This window comes from Rattus norvegicus, chromosome 6, assembly GCF_021556685.1.
Source record: "Rattus norvegicus strain SHRSP/BbbUtx chromosome 6, alternate assembly SHRSP_T2T, whole genome shotgun sequence".
Classification (NCBI taxonomy): Eukaryota; Metazoa; Chordata; class Mammalia; order Rodentia; family Muridae; genus Rattus; species Rattus norvegicus.
The window spans coordinates 43,763,940-43,778,407 of record NC_141539.1 but is presented as its reverse complement, the minus strand read 5'-3'; the positions used below and the strand labels follow the sequence as shown (position 1 = coordinate 43,778,407).

Here is a 14,468-nt window from a genome sequence, read left to right as displayed (position 1 = left end):
GAGGGTGGGCTGAGAATGATAAACGAGGGGCTGAGGGAATGGGGAACTCCAGCTTAGCTCGGCGGGGCAAGTCCAAGAGGACTTGTTTCTTTCATGATCCCAAAGGTGCTTCTTCTTTTTTTTTTTTTTAATTTTTTTGTTCTTTTATTAGGTACACGGGAAGGAAGATAATGTAATTCTTTGTGCATCCAATATCCAATATATATATATATATATATATATATATATATATATATATATATATATATATATATATATAAAATTTTGCCTCACAAATTTAAGGTCCTTCCCACATCAAATGTTTAATACGAACATTTCAAGGCAAACAGATGTTTTCAAACCAGATGTATCTCATTTTTTTTCTTTTTCTTTTTTTTTTTAATTAACTTGAGTATTTCTTATTTACATTTCGAATGTTATTCCCTTTCCTGGTTTCCCGGCCAACATCCCCCTAACCCCTCCCACTCCCCTTCTTTATGGGTGTTCCCCTCCCCATCCTCTCTCCATTACCGCCCTCCCCCAAAGGTGCTTCTTGATGAGAAAGACAGTCCTTCACTCTAAACTATTGATGTTCATCGTAGAAATGGAGTATAAACTACTTCCTCAGGGTAGACCAGTGATTAAATACCTTTGCAGGAAGAAATATTCAGGAAAGGAAGCTCATTGGCTTCTAGCTACCTCATTAGCATGAAAACAAAACAAAACAAAACACCAACAACAACAAAAACCCCCTCTGTTCTGATCTACTTTACCATAGGTCATGTTTGTATGCAGTGAGTGTGGTCACATGTCAGGGTCCTTGTCAGAAGCCCGTGAAGCTCCTACTGTCCTCTCAGAGGTTCTGGCCTTCCAACCTGCTCAATCTTCCTAAGTTTCCCGGCACAGTTCCCTTTCCCACAGTAGATTATCCTGCTGAAGTTTACCTAGTGACTGGAAATTGAACCAAACATTCGTGTGGTTGGCAGATCAGATCTCTTCAAGTCTTACTTCATTTGAGGCATGAGGTATGTGCGGAGATGTTTCAGAGGACTTGTTTCCACTTAGGGAACAGGAGCGATTTAGAGATGAGCTAACTGTAAACAATAGAGGAGCATCAGCAAAGAAGAAGGAAGATAAATATATAACACAAATGAAAGAAAGGCTTGGGGTCTTGAGTTGGAATTTCATGGCACAAAAGGCTGTTTTTGAAGGTTTTCTCCCTCTTCTGTGATCTAAAGTTTACTGGGCATTTTGCTGCCAGTGGGAAAAGTAAATTTTGATTTTGCAAGTCTCTTGCAGAGAAGTAAAGTCATGAGCCTAAGTCCTGGCAAAGAACTTGTACCTGTACTTGATGAAGTTTTTTTATTCACTTAAATAGACACCGTGGGGGATGTTTAGAGAGTCCTTTGAAAGCATATGTTGGATGGAAGAAGATAGATAGTCTCAAAAAATAGAAGCTAGGCAAAATTCTGTAGTGATCCCTCCCTACAGTTACACAAAACATGCTTTGTATTGCACCAAATTATATTCCTAAGTAATCAGGAAGCCAGGAGAGAATTTCAGTATAAATGGTAAGATGCATTGAAGAACGCAGAAAGTAAGTGAAGACTTTCTCCTGTCAGCACTCTTCCATCAGGCAGCTGAGAAAGGGAAGACAAAAGCTTTAGGGGAGAGAGGGAAATTAGTTCAAGCTTTAGACTTGAAACCCAGGACCAAGACTAGAGGGAGAACTTTATATCTTTTTGGTCGCTTCTTGTAATGGGCTCATGATATCAGGGATTTTGGCTCACCATGGAAAGGAAGCCTGGCAAGGGATTTCATCAAACATGTGAATCACAGTCAACATTGAAAGGTTGACACTGTTGTTGATCAGGAAATTAGAACAGACCCAAAGCAGGGATCAGTTGAGCCTTCAAAGGTTCAATTCTGATTTACTTTCTTCAACTGGTCCCATCTCCTAATCATCCCACAATTCTCAAATATATCACCATAATTTAGAGACCAAGTACTGAAAACATGCCCAAGTGGGACGTATTTCAGAATGAAATCACCACACGCCAGTTTTCTTATAGATTTGTCGCATAATTTTCTTTCAAATGTTTAAAAATTTCATATCCAGTATTTCTCGGTGAGGTAACTTAATGATCTCAGGAACACCGTGGTCTCAATAAAGAGATAAAAGATTAACACTGTAATTGCCACTGTGATAGGCTAATAGATTGGATGAGCCTCAGTGATAATAGCAATGTAACACATTTTCTCCAAACCAAAGGAGGCAGAGCAAAACACTGTGTGATTGGGATCTGAAATTGTAATTAGGAATTAAATAGGCAATCCAGAAGGCCGGGATGTGCATCAATAGCAAAGCCTCACATTTCTTCCTTTTCTACATAGAACAAAAATACATTTGCATGATCTACATATTTTTCCTAAGAAACAAATATGCAAATAAAAATGAAGTTTAAGAAATAATTCATATACTTTATGTAGTATGTTTTAAATACTTTTACAAATTTTGATTGATAGTAGACAGTTATAGTTTGAAGCACAAAACATATTCCAATATTTTCTGGGAAAGATAACTATAGTGTTTGGGTTCAATTTATTTTTCAAAAAGTGAAGAGCTGAAAATAGTGTGTAACCTGACCTACTTTGATTTCTGTTTGTTCAGTGGAAAATGCTTTCAAAGGATGTGGAAAATGGGTTGAAGTAATTTCCATGTTCTTTATATTAGAACTAATTGAGTTATCTAATATTGCTTTTTGATAGTACCATTTCCATGTTTTTTTTAATGTACTTGAGACTCAAAGACTAATTTGCCATCTGACCTTATTCTTACTGTTAGTGAATAATTGATGAGCAGCATCATTCTCTAACAAAATAATTACTTTGAGAAACAATGTGGCTATGGTCAGCAGAAACATGTACAGAATCCTTTCTTGGTCCTCTGGATTTAATTAAACTATCCTTGGTATGTGGCAGAAACCACGGATAACACCAAAACCTTAATTCCACACATTATTTTGACTATGTATACATGCCCATGATAGTTTAAATTGTGATTAGTAGGAGATTAACAACAATGAGTTGGAACCACATAGAAGAATTAGATAATGTGTTGGAAATATCTTCAGTAGATCTACTACTGAGACATTACTAAATTATTAATGGGTGAATAGAACATACAGCCTGCATATGCTGCAAAAGCAAACAAACAGTGGGACATTACATAATGATACTCAGAAAATTGTGTGATTTAGGCCATAGATCATTCATTTCTAGAATACTTTCCATAATATTTTCAGACTTCATTTGACTGAAGGTAACTGAAGCCATACCGAATGAAGTTTGTGGTAAAAGAGGATTCCTTCTCCCTTCCCTTTGATTCCCTTTCTACTTTCCTTTCATTCTATTATTCCCTTCCCTTCCCTTCCCTTCCCTTCCCTTCCCTTCCCTTCCCTTCCCTTCCCTTCCCTTCCCTTCCCTTCCCTTCCCTTCCTTTCCCTTCCCTTCCCTTCCCTTCCCAACCCTACTGTTTCTCTTCCCCTTACTTTTTCCTGATTCCCTTCTATTCCTTCTTATTTTGTCCTGTTCCTTTCCCTTACCCTGCTCCCTCCATTTCCCACTTCCTTCCCCTTGAGGGCCCCAAAGAAGACAGGGCCTCCACAGAGATACAAAAAGTCAACTAACCTGAACCCTTGGGGGCTGCTCCCAGGGACAGAACCACCAACAAAACCGTGAGCATGGCCTGGACCTATGTTGCACATGTGCAACATGGTCATCATTCAGATCTACCAACACTGGAGTGAGGGTTACCCCTGAATTTGTGGCCTGCTTCTTTCTCTGACAGATTTACCTTGTCTTGCTGCAGTGAGGGAGGATGTACCTATTCCTGTAATGCCTGCTCTGTAGGGGGAAAGGGTGCTTGGAGAGAAGGATTGTAAGTGGGAGTCACTGATATTAGGATGTAAGGTGAATAAATAAATTAATTAAAAAAAACTTTGTAGAGTGGTGCTTGTCTTTTTCATTGTGAAAAAATAATTGCAAAGTGCTTAAACAAAGTATGAAACTGGTGCTGCCAAAAAATATGTCTCCTTGAGTCTAATTATATAGAAAAAATAGGTCTATTAGAGGGATTTTCAGAGGTGATTCTAACAGAGAGAAAAGGCATTAGTCCAGCACAGGGAAAATCAAGGACCCCACTGGGAGGTTCTAAATTGACCTGGATTGAGTTGAGATTGGCTCTTACGCTATGTTCCTTTACCAGGAAGGACATAAGGTGGCCTAGATATGGCCTTAGCTGAAAATAAATGTCTATCTTACCCACAATTTAAATTTGTGGAACAGATGGGGACTTAAGAGATGTGCAAGAGAAAGTCATGGGTTGAATTAGAGAAAACAGTGAGAAATTGACTCAAAAACTTAGGAGTAGTGGAAGGGAATTGTGTCCATAATGATAAGTATTATAAAATATGCTAAGTCTAAATTGCACACAAAATAAAAATTAACAGGATAAATGATGGAATCAACAGTGATAACTAAATTTCTATGTTTTAATTTCATTTTTCCACTTATAAAATACTTACTCATGAAATTCTATTATTTACAGGAGAGTCTGTATATACCTATATATGTTCTTTCTCTGTTTCTCTCTCTCTCTCTCTCTCTCTCTCTCTCTCTCTCTCTCTCTCTCTCTCTCTCACACACACACACACACACACACACACACACACACACTTTAAAATGGGCCTTACCCATATGAAATTCTTAATGAATGCAAAATGGTGAGAAATTTATTGCTGTTCTCTCAGCTGCTGAGCTGTGCATTCTGGAAATGTTTGCAAAGGTTAAAGTGTGCAGATGGTAGCCTGAAATGAACTGTAATTAAGAGGACACAAACAAATGAAGGTAAGAACTGGGCCATTAGAAAATTGGACCAGATTGGAATGAGAAAAATACGACCCCAAGAAATAGACCCAGCCTCAAAACTTGTGGTGATAGAATCAGGTTTTGAATGCATTTGCTTATACTTGCACTATAACTCTTAATTGGCTATATTTTCTGTTTAATGAATTAAAACTCCTATTCCACAGTCAACCAAGGAAAAATGACCTAATTGACTACAGTCAAGGAAAGTTTTTTGACAAACATCAATATATTTTCTCTGTTGTATTATATACAAATCTTGGTTATCCACCCTCTTCAATATAATTTAGAAACCAACACTAATAAACAGGGAAAGTTAAACCCCCTCTTCTATAGAAACAAACACCTGCAGGTTATAGTCAAGCATCCCCCTTCACAATAAAAAAAAGTAGTTACCCTTTGTTATCTAAGGTGAGAATTAGAGGAGAGACTGCTCCAAAGTTATATTGTATCTTACCTTCCTACATATCTGAAAATTCTGTTCTGAGGGAAAGGTGATATTTTTTAATGTAACTACTGACAGTTTACACAGTGTAGTGCCACCTACTCAGCAGTACTCATCAGTGAACATTTAAAGCATGTCACTTGAGGTTTCCCAGAATTACCATCCAGGTGATGTGAAATTTGAGAATTCTCTGCTGCTTTGAGAGATGAACGTTATAGGAGAAATAAAATGTATAGGTGTTGTGGGGTTAGCAGTCTGTTTCCGATGTACTAGAAATAGTATAGCCAAAGAGTGATAAAAAGAACAATCTGTGCTCTTTCACATCTCAAATACAGGCAAACAGAATGGTTAATTTTTATGTTTTGTTGTATGGCATGTATTTCTAGGAATCAAATGCAAAGGTTTACTAAACAAATGTCTCTATTATAAAGCACATTGAACTTGAAGTCCCTCTATGAGTCAGGAAAGAATTGAGCTTGAAGAATTGCAATTACAATCATAAAACTCTAAATCCTACAGAAAAAAAATTACAGGGCCCATTTTTCCTAATGATCCTTGATTCTGCTCTGACATGGACATTAACCTCTTCAGAGCCATCTGATTTGCACATGCAAATTGATACTTTTTAAGATCCAACTCTTCATCTAAAATCCACAGTGAAATCCACATCTCAGAAGACCCTAAAAATATGAATAAAAGCATTTGAGAAGTGCCTTTATAAAGATACTACAATATCTCCAATCTCCACATATGGAAAATTGAAATACATAGATAAATATATATATAGAGAGAATATATATGTGTTTGAAACATATCAAAAATATATAAAACAATCAAGTAACCGTGGGTACAAATTTGAGTCTTTCTGAAGTAAGGTCAATTATAATGAGTGGAACTTCTGGATTCAAGGACCATAGGGGAAGTTTGAATGAAACCTAAATTCAATGGTAGTATTGTAGTCATTTGTCGTCATTCCTGAAAAATAGGAATACAAGTAACATTATATGATCTGAAAAGGCTGCTATATATTTTGGTGTGTGTGTGTGTGTGTGTGTGTGTGTGTGTGTGTGTGTGTGTGCATAAAACAATAAATGGACAGGAAACAAAGAAAGGGAATAACATTTGAAATGTAAATAAAGAAATATCCAATAAAAAATTTTAAAAAAGCAGCCATGAATTTGAGATAATGCAAGGAGGGGATTACACAAGAAGCTTTTGAGGGAGGCAAAGTAAGGGGGAAATGATTTGATTTTATTGTAAGCTCAAAACATTAAAAAGAAAAAGGAAACTTCCAGCTGGACTGACTTTGTGCTGTATGCTTTTATTCCTAGCATTTGGGAAGCAGAAGCAAAAAGATCAGGAGTTCACAGTCACTTCTGCTACATGGTAAATGCAAGGCCAGAAGGTGTTCCATAATAAACTGTCCCAAACCTAAATAAAATCCCTATCTTTCTGATTCTGTAGTTTGCATTATTTTAAAAAAAATACTTTTTCAACTTTAGGGCTTATGTGCCATTATCTGACCGAGGGACAAATGGTACCTGGGTTTGGAAATGTCTGGGGAATAGATGAGGTTCTAAGTGCCAGGTGACACTGCGCAGCTCGGCAGCTCCAAAGTTGCAATCATGGTGTAGGAAGAAGGGATGCATGCAGAATAAAGTGATGCTAGAGGTCTGGTGACATGGAATTTATCCTTTTTCCTTGTAGTAAATTTCAATGTATTTATTTATTTCTAACATTAGGACTTTTCTCTGCATTTCTTACTATGTTTAGTCCAAAAAACTAGATGGAAGCTTAACGGTCAAATACAAAATCAGGAATTACATATGCAAATTCACATTTATCTGAGACTATTTTCCACGCCACATGAGCCAATGTGGATTTGGAAAAAAAATAATAATCAGAGAACTGGGAAATCAGCTTACTACTTCTTAGGTTTGCCCACCCCAGGCAAGTTTCTCAGCATCTTTAAACTCCTGTTTTGATGTCTGTGAAATGAGGATAACACTCCACAGGAGTGTGGAAAGATTAAATGTGACAGCTGGCACGAAGCATTGCTACAACATTAATATTAATACTGGCCTAATTGCATTATCTTGGGCAATTTAACCTTTGGAATTTGTTTCTTCACCTGAAAAATAGGAACAATCCGTTTCACTCTCAAAGTGTTGCCGTGGCAATTAGCTGAAACATGTTCCTCCTCATACCAGCCATTGTTAGAAGACTGAACTTGATAACTTTGACCATCGGTGTCTTCCATCAAACTAACACACATCCGGCAAAGATGAGAATAAGTAGAATTCTATCAGCACTGTCAGTTTCATCAAGTTTGTTTCCAAATTATGAGGCTGAATGCCTTTTCTCAAAACAGGTGCAGATAGTTAGACATATTGTCAACGTTCAATGAAAAATGCATAATGCATTAGATAAAACAGTGTGTCACGAGGAATGTCCTTAAAACTGTGAAAATTGCCGAGATACAGCATTTGGGGAGCTTGGAAGGAAACATACTGTCCTTACCCTTTAAAATTTGTCAGGAAACAATAACTTATGCAAAATTCAATCCAGTCCATGGGGTCAATTCTGTCCAGAATCTTCAAAACATTTCTATGATAGGTTCAAGTGTCTCTTCTCAATAATTAAGAGTGTAATTAAATCTAAATGCATCAATTATCCTGAAAGTTTTTAAACCAAACTGATATAAACTTATAAAAATGTATGGATTCAAACTATAAAGTGACTCCTCTGAATCTATTCCAAGATAAAAAAAAATGCTGGGATGCTCAAATAAAACAATGGCAAATGAGTTCATCATTAGAGTACTTCAGTCGCTGGGATTAAGCACTACATTCATAATAACTTGTAATTTTTGCATACACCCAAGTTGTAAAGTGATGGTCACAGTATTCTTGTGTTCCTTCTCGACACATATTACACCCATGTGATCTTAAGGAAACCGTTTTAAATATATCTGCTGAAAGACACTTTGGAAGATGTCTGACAGTACTTCTCAATATGGTTAAGTTTATTGAAAGCAGACTGACTATTATGATGGCAAAGAAATTCCTAAACAGGCTATTGAATGAATGATCATCTTTCAGGTACCAGGTGCAATTATAACCAATACAAAGATTAGGCAGAATAAGCTCTCAAAACATACATGCAAACAAAACCCCCATGCTCATTAAACAAATAATTCTCTGGTAAGAACTATTTTTATGCATGTATGTGTGTGTGTGTATGTGTGTGTGTGTGTGTGTGTGTATGCATACATGCATGCACGGATATATTTAGCATTTATCTATTATTTATATTTTACAACTATCATTTTTTATCCCTCTCTGGTTATTATGAATGCACATCTTGTTGGTACTTTTAGCCAATCCTTTTATGCATGGAGAGAAAAGCAATGGATATTTGAGTATTTGCACTGAAATATTTTTCCTTCGGACATACTTTTATATTTAAATTCCAAAAATTCTGACAATTCCCCCAAGTTATCATAAAGACTATATTTTTAAAAATAGTTTTGTGACCAGGATGCATTGATTTGAGCATGTACTCAGGCACTTTTATGTTTGAATCTTACAACATGAAAGATGATTTTAATAGTTATGCTACTATGAAAACATGCTCTGAATTCAAAGTTTGTAAGGATAAGTCTCTTTGAATGAAAATACAGACTTTTATATTACTGACCTTACATTTCTGCTCTGTACCAGTCATATATATATGTATATACATATATATATATATATGTGTGTGTGTGTATATATGTATATATATATAAAATCAATATATGTATGTATATGTAATAAATATATCCATATAAATATATGCAAAATTGGGAACAGTTTTTAATCACTTGATAGCTGCAAAATTGAACTTTTGAAGGCTCTTCCTGAGGCTTTTGAACTCTGTAAGTCAGCACCTTATCAGTAGTCTGTCAAGGATGCAATTTCTTTACATGAGCTAAATACGCAGTGGTAAACATAGCTTCCACGTATCTACTGAGTACAGAGAATGTACTGAAGTTTGATCTTGACTCTGGGAATACAGAAATTAATACGTATTCTCTGCAGCGCAGACATAAACACAGTACACAACCCCTGTCTGAATTGTCTATCAAACGAAAAGGATAAAGTGTCCCCTGAGAATCCTTAACTACAGACCAAATTGGGTTTTCTAATTGAATTTGTATTATCAGTATGCCCTTCCCACGTGAGCACAAAAAATGAATATTAAGCTAAAAGTAGTCCCAGGTTAATAATTCTAGAGAAATCGCTTGCTCAAATTTAATTTCTGTCCAGGGGCAGGTATTTTAATATCAGGTCTGAAAACAACATTCCATTAAGTATAATCCCATAATTTTATGATCTAGAAATGCTAGGTAGGCTGTTTAGGGAGAAAAACTCCTATCTTTAATGGCTGAAAATAAATAAGTAAATGATTACAAATAAATCCCCAAAGTATATAAATGACAGACTGGTCATGTGTGAAATGATAAATATTTCAATATGTGTAAATAAATCAATTGCTAAATAAAGGGATGCAATATTCAGACTTAGTAAATAAATGCAATTCCTATTTGCCAAGGTTAAAAATAAAAGGAATCTGGAATTCCATGTCTACTGATATTGATAAATCAGCAAAAACATGTATTACAAAGCTACAGAATAAATGCACACAAACATTATATATATATATATATAACATAAGAGAACATAAAAGCTATTGTTTCAAAAGATCTGATAAAAGGCAATGTGAGCCTCACCATTCAGTGAACTAAATAAAGGCAAGGAAGAGTTGGGTGAGGAGGATAGAGGCACTGGACATGGCAGGTAGGCATGACACTTAGGTCATGTTTGAAACGAAGCCTCAGTCTGAATAAAGAGCATCCCCTGTCATGTGCGGAGGGCCGCTACAGGTCAGACCAGCAGAAGTCAAAGATTATTTTGTTTAAATGCAAACCTTTTAAAACAGAATACTAATTTGTTAATGAGCTTTGCATATAGGAAACCAAACACAAGATTTCTTAGTTATAGGTAATTATTTAGGAGTCACCAAAATCAAAGTGTTCATTTAAAAAGGATGAAGGAATAAAACTTTTTGAAAAAAAAAGATTACAGGAAAATATTGAAGGTTTGGGGACAAGTGTTAAGGAAATCTAAAATCCAATGTCTAATGTAAGAAATGTAGTTAAAGGAGGTCCAGCAGGGTAGCTTCACCAGAGTATCTTTCATCCAGTTTTAACCAGGATCCTACAAACTGTGTATCCTGACAAGGCAGAACTAGCAAGGCTCTGTAAGCAAAAAATTAAATAGCCCATGAGACAAAGGAAGCCAAAGGTATTTGAAGAATTAATGAATACATCTTCAGTTGAGTGAGGTGAGAAAACAGCTACATTGAGTGAGAGTGTATAGAGAAAAGAAATACTTTCACAGTAGACAACAGTCAATGAAAAGAATCCTGAATGGTGGACTTGCCATGCATAAGAGACTGAGTAATTGGCTCTAAAGAGGACATCACTATTAACATGAACTTGACCAAGGTTCTGGGATCATTTTAGAAGACACAGAAGAACACAGTAGTGGGAAGATGTAGAGTAGAACTATGAAATATTGGCTTGTGGATATGGACAAGGAAATCAACCTCATAGCATTGGTAGTTACCTGTATAAGACTTATATAGATCAAACCAGTCAAAATTCTGATATATGAGGAACATTATCTCTGGACCGAAACTCACATTAAGAAGACAGTAGGAGGTGTTTGGTGAGATTTTTAGAAGTGTCACTGGCATGTTTCCCAAGATCTAGTGGATGATTTTGCACCCATTCAGGTAATTGAACTTGGTGTGTTATTTTAAAAAGTTATAAAAATGAGAGGATGTGTATTAATGGGCAAGAGGAATAGAAAAGGAGGAAATTGGGAGTAAATATTATCACATTTCATATATATATATATTACATTCTAAAAACAAAATTTCCATTAAAATATCAATCAATCAATCAACAATATTAGTGACTTTGGAAATTGCTTCAAGAAAACTCATTCTATGAAAGGGAAATTGTTGTTTTATGGATTACTTTGTTCAAAATTCAATGTAAGTACATGTATCAATGCATTTAAAATGTATGACTACTGTGTATTTGTGTGTGTGTATGCATTTATGTGTTTATCTCCACATAGAGAGATCTCCATGAATATGGAAAGAGATTTGATACTGTATTATTTACTTTTCTGTTGCAGCAACAAAATGCTATGAACAAAGCTACTTAAAGAATCAAGAAGGATTTTTTTGGTGGGTAGCATAGTGTTCAACAAGGCATGCAGTAGATGATGGCCAAAGCAGAAAGCTAAGAGATCACATCTCAATCATGCAGAGGAAGCAGAGGGAAAAATCGCTAAGTACAGCAAGGCTCTACACTCAGTGCCCCAGAGAGTACTTCCTCCATCAAAGCTGCACATTCTCATGGCTCTATAATCTTGCCAATACCAACTGAACCCTAAGTATTTAAATACACGAGGCTATAAGGGACATTTCTTATCCAAACAACAACAGATGCCAAGACAGGTAAATATTTGTATTCCAGCCAATGAGAAATATGCTTTCTACTACAATGTTTTTCCACTGTGCTATTGGCAGACTGGTAGCACCAGTGTCATTTGGGAATAATATAAAAGCATGAAATCATTTGATATCTACATGATTTAATAAATGCTCTAGATAATTCCAGTTCATATTAATATTTGGGAATTATTGGTCAATCACCAAAAGAAAGATAATGAGAAGTCAGGTAAAATAAGAAATTAAAAAAAAAAAAACTCATGTATTGCTTTATGTTTCCTGAGTTAAGGTAGAGATACTATCCCAATGATAGAAAGGACAATATTGGTGGGTTCCATTTTAAGGAGTGAAAATGCTTCAATCAAAGAAGAGCTTAACTGGAATGATGTGTAATAGCTACTTGCTGGAATGGAAGCTTGTTTGTGGGCATGTGTCTTGCTCTCCTAAGGAGGACAGATGGATGGATAGATAAAGCACTTTACTGTCTGTTGATTTCATGCTTGAACACAACTAAATGCAGTTCTGTGAAGAAACTATAATCAAATGATCAATTCCAAAGGTTTAATTGGATCATAAAACAGTGGAAAGTAAAGAGAGATAGCTTTGGTCAAATCAATGTTTTTAAATTAAAATATTTGATTAAATGAAATTTTAGGATACTAGCTAGAATTAGGTGAATGCATTGATAAAATGTTGTTAGACTTTTGAACTATGAGAAGAACTGTGACAGAATAAAAGACACATTAGGGATGAGCTGTATTTGAGGATTGATTGGTACCATGTTACTAATAAGGACTCCAATGATTAGGGAATTTTGGTTTCATATATTTTGTGGTCTCTTCCAGTATTAAGTCATGGCTGGTCTGTGTGCCTACAGAATCCTGAGAAGGAATAGAGTATCATTTCAATGCGCCCTTGCAGTTACACTCACACCTCTCTTCAATCTGTTTGTTCTTTGAAACTAGTGTCATGTCAACCCCCAAGCTGCATCTGTGGAGATGTTGTATGTTGAGAAACTGACATGCCCTGTCAAAAGAGGAGGGGGATTTGTTATCCATATATGGCAAAAAATAATCCTTTGGAAATGTATTCCCAGCACCAGCTGGAGTGCCACATGAGTGCTACTCCAGTCAGGACAGCAATCTTACCAGATGAATAACTTTATAGTTCCCGGCCAAAGAAAATCATAAGGGAGGATGTCATTCACTAATATGTTATGTTACAATTATTGTTATATGGTATTCAGGTAATTAGTATAGATCTATTCTGCCCTTAGTGGAAATAATCATGAGGATGTAAAGTAAAAATACTACCTCTAATCTTTAAAGAACGTTCTCTTAATGTTTGAGAGATTATAAAAAAGAAGGGTATACGTGTAATCACCACAATTTTTATGGGAGAAGTCATAATAGTAATTTTGGTTTCTGGTTCTTTATTCTAGAGACACCAGAAGCTTAAACATTCCAGCTGTCAGCTCTGCATAAACGAAGTATGAGAGCACCAGCCCCTCTTTGTTAAAAATAAAACACGGTGTCAAATTTACACAAAGAATTGTGGGCAACAAGTGAGTACTGAGAGGAGAAACTGTCTAGGGAGAGAACACCAGTTCATTATCAAATACCAAATAGCCATCCCTGAAAACCTACCTATAAGCAAGACTATACAGACTGAGCAAATGGTACTTATGTATTTAGTAATGTATATATAAACATAAACGTATATAGCAACAATTAGTGGAAAGAGACAGTGACCTTGAAAGACAGCAAGGAGAAGTACATGGGGAACATATTGAATGATGAAGCTGAAGGGGAAAATGATATAATTATATTATAATAATCTCAAAATAAAATATGAAATCCATTAAGTAAAAGTAAGCAAATCTGTATTTCCCTAATTTTCTCACATTTTGGAGCAATATGAGAACAGACAATTAGCTATGTATTGTTATGGATCATAATATTTTAACCAGAGCTATGGGAGAGATGGATATTTTTGTCTAGTGTCAAAAAGAACGATGCAAGAGGAACAGTCTAGGATGTCCCTTATCTCATTTCCACCAAAAGGACAGGTGACTTATGAAAAGGGATGGGAATTGTAGAGAGAAATGTGGACTGTGGACTGGACATTAACTGAACGTGTCTCTGATCACCATGGGCATGTATATGTCTAAGAAAACTGATTTCAGTCTCTGTGTTTTATTTCTTTTAAGTACCTTTTTGTCTTTTAAAATCTATTATGTATAAAGCTGTCATGTTTATTGGTTAGATATTCATAGTATTATCATCTTAGTTTATAAAAGAACCCCATTATCCTTGTGTAATTAGCATTTTCATCGACTTCAGAGGATAATTTTGAAGCTGAAAATTAATATCCTAGAAAGGTCAGTTAATGAACAGCCAAAAAATACCAAAACCTTTTTTAAATGTCACAAATATCTAAAGATGGAGAATTATAACCAAGCAGTTCCATACATATTTTTGTAAATTATTAAAATAAATTTTAATGGCTCTGTCTCCCTTTAACAGTGACTAGTTAGTGAAAACTAGAA

The 14,468-nt window shown here is 35.6% G+C and overlaps 1 long non-coding RNA gene across 1 annotated transcript in view; it reads left to right on the top strand.

Moving 5' to 3' along the window:
• LOC108351205 (uncharacterized) overlaps nucleotides 1-13,790 on the top strand; it is a 110,364-nt gene extending 96,574 nt beyond the window's left edge. The window contains exons 7-8 of the long non-coding RNA XR_015622274.1: nucleotides 11,602-11,926; nucleotides 13,362-13,790. This is a non-coding gene — a long non-coding RNA (uncharacterized LOC108351205). The remainder of the gene's footprint in view (nucleotides 1-11,601; nucleotides 11,927-13,361) is intronic.
• The last annotated feature ends 678 nt before the right edge of the window (nucleotides 13,791-14,468 follow it).